Raw genomic sequence first — 6,252 nt, 5'->3', positions numbered from 1 at the left:
GAGGAGAAGGTGGGGGATGTCAGGAGTGGAGTTCCATAAAACGCCCCCGGACTGAAGGTCGTTGGGAGATAGCTTTTCTTAATCCCTTCAAAATCCTTTTACATCGTCCTTTGAAGATTTTACCTGTTCTCCACTTCCTGGGACTGCTTGCAGAGCGAGGCCCTTATTAATGGTAGATAATCAAGTCCGTGACTACAGGCATAACTGGAGATAATTGCAGTTTCTGTTCCAGACCATGGAAGCAAGTATTGCAAAAAAGCAAGTCTGTAATCTTTTTGCTGGTGGAGGGTCTTGCCTTCAATTTAAAAAAACGAAACACCTGTGAAGTGCTATGAAGCGAAGGGCTATAAGAGGAGGTATGCCTGTACTGCATTGGTTCAGCAGGCTCCTGAAGGTTACTGACGGACGATCCAGTGTTTTCTTAACTGTTGGGCTGGAGAGAAGGGTAGTTAATAAAGCTTTCCTTCTCTTCTGAAAAATTTAATTCTATATTCCTTCAAAAAAAAAAAAGCTCCACATCGTGGAGCTTTCCCTTTGAATGCAAAAATGATTCGACATTCATAAACCCATTACCATAGATGAGGTTTGAAATCAGGGAAGAAAAATGGTCATCGGTAGGTTCTGGGGGGAAAAAGCTCATAGAATTTCACGATCCAGTCCTAATTTTAAAAGAAAACTCTTAATATAAAAATAAAAGAAACAACATGACCTGAGGAGGAGGAGGAAAGTGATCTCAGAGGCCGCATCATAGTTAATAGGGAAACACTAAAAGCTGTTTCAGCAAAGTGTGAAATTAGAAAAGGATGTTTGATGTCACTATGTTATTATTATAACACTATCAAAAGAACCCAAAAAGAGTGAAGAGACTTTGCTAGAAATAAATGGTATTTATTTAAGGGGCTTGTTTATTTATTTAAGGGTTTGCAAACAGAAACACAGCTAGGCAAAACCCCAGAAATGTTCTGAAGAAGAAAGAAAAGTTATGAGTTCTTATAGTAAAACGTGCATTCTTGAAAATAATCAGGTCTGCATTCTTAGCCATAGGATTGGCCCAGGACAGTTATCAGTCAGATGTCAGGCAGTCTGGATAATGGATGCCAGGTGGTGTGAAAGATGGGTGCCAGGAGGTCTGGTCACATCTGGTGGTTTGGATAATGGATATAAGGCGGTCTGGATATGTGAGTCCTTCAGGGCATAATCAGAGAGTTATCTGGAGGTTTGATGTATATCCAGGCATTCATGCAGGACTGTAAAGTTCAAAAGTTTAAGTTGCCAGGCTCATTAAAGCAAGAATAGAATTGTTTCCTTATGCTTCAGCCTACTTTATTTTAGGAATTTAGCAGCTTGACTATCGTGACTCCATTTTATTTCTTTTTTCTTTTCTTTCCCCTTCTTCTGCTCCCCTCCACCCCACTCCGGTACAAGCCATTGTTTCTCAGTCTAGTTGTGTAGGACACAGTTCCCTGGCCCATGCTGGTATTATGAGCCTTGCGCTCCCCCTGGCTGAGGCAGTCTGTCGCGGGTCATCAGTCGGTCATCACAGCACTCATGGCAGCTCTCCCCGACTGCCAGCTGCTCCTGGCAGCACTCAGCAGCTTGCGGCAGCCCACGGCAGCTCACGCTGACCTCTGGCTGCTCACGGCAGCCCAGCTCCCGGGAGAGCTGTTGTTCACAATCTTCACTGTAGAGGGCGCAGCTCACTGGCCCATGTGGGAATCCAACTGGCGACCTCAGCATTAGGAGCACGGTGCTCCAACCACCTGAGCCATCTGGGGGGCGCTCTTTACTTCTTTCTTAACATTAAAAAACAAACAAACAAACAAGAAAAACACGGTATACATTTTGGAAAGAAGAAATATTTGTGGTATGATTACCTGTAAAGTACAGGAGAATGAGCTGCATGCTGTTAGACATAAAAGGAATCAGTGCTGTGGGCAGTAACAAAAGCAAATCACAAAATCATGATCTTTCCCACATACTTATCAGAAAATAAAGGGGGAGGGGGCAGAAATCCCATACCCAGCGGTAGAAAACAAAAGCACCTAGGAACGAATTTTTAAAATGTGCTGTATCTATGTGAAGAAAATAAAAATCTGAGAAACATAAATCAAGATTTGCATAAACAGTGTAATGTGTACTTTAGATGAGGGAACTCATACTGAAAATATGGTCATTTTGTCCAATTTAATCTATCATTTTAACTTCATTTCAATAAACTGCCCAACTAGATTTCCAGGGGCAGGTAGGAATTTGGCAATTCTTACTCTAGAAGAATTAATGTGGGGGGGGGGGGAAGGAAAATTATGATAAAGGTATGGAGAGTGGACCTTTGCATATCAGATATTAAGTATATTACATAATTAAAACAATTTAGCACTACCATTAGAAAAGACAAATCAGTGGAAAAGGAGAATACAAAAACAGATCCAAGTATACAGAGAAATTTTATTAATGAGGGATACCTTTCAAATAAAATGAGGAAAGGATGGATTTTTCAATAAATGGTGCTGGAAAAATTGGCTAGCCATTTAGAAAATGAATTAACAACAATAGTAATATACTTGTTTGGTGCTTACCAGATGCTGAGCACTGTTCTACCGTGTTTACCCGAAAATAAGACCGGGTCTTATATTAATTTTTGTGCCAAAAGACGCATTAGGGCTTATGTTCAGGGGATGTCATCCTGAAAAATCATGCTAGAGCTTATTTTCCGGTTAGGTCTTATTTTGGAAACACGGTAAGTGCTATGTACATATTTACTCATTTACTCTTCCTAACAATCCTCTGACATTGGTATTACTACCAAAGCCATTTTAGAAATGAGGAAAATAAGGCACAGAAAGGTTAATGACTTGGCCAAACCAAACAGCTAGTGAGCAGAGCCAGGATTCTATTAAGAATGGCAGAGCCAGGATTCTATTAAGAATAAAACATTAAATAATAAATTAATATTTTAATTAGTTATATTAATTTTTAATTAACCATTTAAAATTAGACATTTAAAATATTTTAAAACCTCAAGATAGTAAACTCCCTTTGGTATGAAATCAAAAACAAAAGTGAAGAAGATTGAGATATCTAACTCTTAAACATTTAAAATTTTGCATTAAAAAAATAGACGAAAGTAAATGATTTTCAATTGGAATAAATATTTACAGACTATATGAAGGGGTAAATACCTAAATGCAGACACATACAAGCCAATTCCTTAATAATAGCTGCCCCCCCAAAAAAATTTTAAAAACCTAATAGAAAAATAGTCAAAAGCACAAGCAGGGAATTCACAAGAGAATAAATACAAATGTCCAAATTATATAACGTGTTCATTCTCAGTAGTAACCAAAGACTTAGAAATTAAAGCAACAATGAGTCTTTTCTACTTATATCACATTGCTAAACATTTTAAAGATTAATAAAAACTGACATTGGCAGAGTGTAGAAAATTTGACACTCAATTTTTTTTGGTGGTAGTACACATTTGGCACAACTTTTCTGGAAGGGCAATATAAATCAAAATTGAAAATAATATTGTTTGACCCAACAATTCAACTTCTAAAACTTCCTCCTAAGGCAGCAATCAAATGAATGTTCGAAGGCAGATTTATAAGGGCTGCTCATCACAGTGTTGTTTATAAAACTGAAAAATTGGACAGGTCCTGTATATCCAAAAGTAAGGGTTTTATTATTTAAAAAAGGCACAACTGTTGGTAGGATTACAGATTGGTGCAGCCACTATGGAAAACAGTATGGAGGCATCTCAAAAATCTGAAAATGGAACTACCTTATGATCCAGCAATTCCACTCCTAGGTATCTATCTGGAGAAATCTAAAACTCTAATTCAAAAATCTTTATGCACTCCTATGTTTATTGCAGCACTATACACAATAGCCAAGACATGGAAACAATCGAAATGCCCATCGGTAGATGACTAGATTAAGAAAGTGTGGTACATTTATACAATGGAGTATTACGCAGCCATAAAGAAGAAAGAAATCTTACCATTTGCAACAACATGGATTGACCTAGAGAACATTGTGTTATGTGAAATAAGTCAGGCAGAGAAAGACAAATACCATATGATCTCACTTATATGTGGAATCTAAAGAAAAGAATAAGTGAATGAACTAATCAGAAACAGTTTTGGAGACATAGAGGAAAAACTGAGGGTTGCTAGATGGGCGGGGGGGTGGGGATAAGGGGGAAGGTGAGGGGATTAGAAAACAGTCGGTAACCACAAGATGGCCACAGCATTTTGAAAATTAATTTGGGGAATGTAATCAATAATGTTGTAAAGATTTTGTAGGGTATCCGATGGATACTTGTCCCATTTGGGAGACCACCTCAGGGATGATGTAGATGCCTGATCACTGCATTGTACACCTGAAGCTGAAGCTGAACAATAATGAGTGCCAACTATAATTTTATATATATACATATATATGTATACATATATATGTATGTATATACTTACAAGAAGCGGAGTACAGCATTAGGAATAGAGACAGTGGAAATGTAATGGCTCTGTGCGATGTCAGAGGGATAGTGGATGGGGGAGGGGGGTTCACACAGTGTGAGGGATATAAATGATAAACGTCTAAGTATTACTTTCTCTTGTGCACCTGAAACTAATAAAAGAAAAAAGAAAAAAGAAAAAAAGGCACAAAGAAAAAAAATTATGCAAGGAAGCAACTGGAACTCTCAAAAAATTGTTGGTGGCAATGCAAAATGGTGCAGCCATGTTGGAAATTAGGAAGTTTCGTATAAATTTAAAAATGCACAAGCAATCCTACTCCTAAATCCTCACCAGATAAGTAAAAACATTTGACCATAAATGCTTCCCGCAGCTTTACTCATAATCACCCAAAACTGCAAATAATCCAAATGTTCATCACCAGGTGAATGAAGAAGCACATTGTGGTACGTCCATACAACGGAATACTACTCAGCTATAAAAAGGAATACACCGAGGCATTTAACAACATGGATGAATCTTGAAAGATCCATGCTGAGTGAAAGATGCCAGACTTAAACGCTTACATATAACATGATTGTATTTATATAACATTCTGGAAGAGGCTGCACTGTAAGGATGGAACACATCAATAGTGGCCAGAGGCTGGATGTTGGAGAAGATTGACTACAAAGGGGCCCGAGGGAACTTTTTGGAATGATAGAAATGTTACATAGATTGTGTGTTAATTTGTCAAAACTTGTTGAATTGTATACTTTAAAAGGGTGAGTTATTGTGGATGTAAATTACACCTCAATAAACCCCACTTTAAAAATAAAATGCTCTCCAATGATTAAAAATTGTTTCTTATGTTTGGTGAAGTGAAAATAAGTATAACATATATTAAGTGAAAAAAATTGTATTATCATTTCAAAGAGATGTTTCGACACCCTTATTCACAGAAGCATGATTCATGATAACTAAAAGGTAGAAGCAACCCAGATGTCCATTGACAGATGACTAGATAAACAAAATTGGGTATTTACATACAATGGAGTATATTTCAGCCTTATAAAGAAGAGAAGTCCTGACACATGCAAAGCATGGAATAACTTTGAGGACATTATGCTGAGTGAAATAAGCCAGTCACAAAAAGACAAATAATGCATGATTCCAGTTTTATGAAGTACCTAGTAGTCAGATTCATAAATACATAAAGTAGAATAGGGGTAGGGGGTTAGAGAGAGGGGAAAGGGGGATTGTTTAATGGGTATAGAGTTTCAGTTTTGCACGATGAAAAGAGAGTTCTGGAGATTGGTTGTACAACATTGTGGATGTATTTAACACTACTGAACTACACACTTAGAAATGGTTAGGATGGTAAATTTTATGTGTATTTTATAGCAGTTTTTTTTAAGCTGTATTACAGCTCAGGTTGGTGGCAAAATGTGTGTGAGTGCTCACGTGCTCATCAACGAATCACATTATAATGTTCACAGCTGTTCTGTCTGGATGGTGGTGATTCTCACTTCTTTTGCAGTTTTGAGTTTGTTTTGCTTTGTTTTAAAATGAGCATAGCATTTATTATCAATCACTGTCTAACTCATTGTTTACTTGTTTATTGCCGTCTTCCTACTTCCTACTAAGTGTTCACTGCTAAGTTTGCAGTGCCTGCCTAATACAGAGTAGGCATTCACTAGTAAGTATTAAAGCAATGAAGTATTAGATGCAATGGGGAGGGGAAATTATTTGCAACTTGAGAAAAAAATCTTTAGGGCATCAAAGAAGGCGAGATCTCATT

This window comes from Rhinolophus ferrumequinum, chromosome 24 (genome assembly GCF_004115265.2).
Source record: "Rhinolophus ferrumequinum isolate MPI-CBG mRhiFer1 chromosome 24, mRhiFer1_v1.p, whole genome shotgun sequence".
Taxonomy (NCBI): Eukaryota; Metazoa; Chordata; class Mammalia; order Chiroptera; family Rhinolophidae; genus Rhinolophus; species Rhinolophus ferrumequinum.
This window is presented reverse-complemented; position numbering follows the sequence as displayed.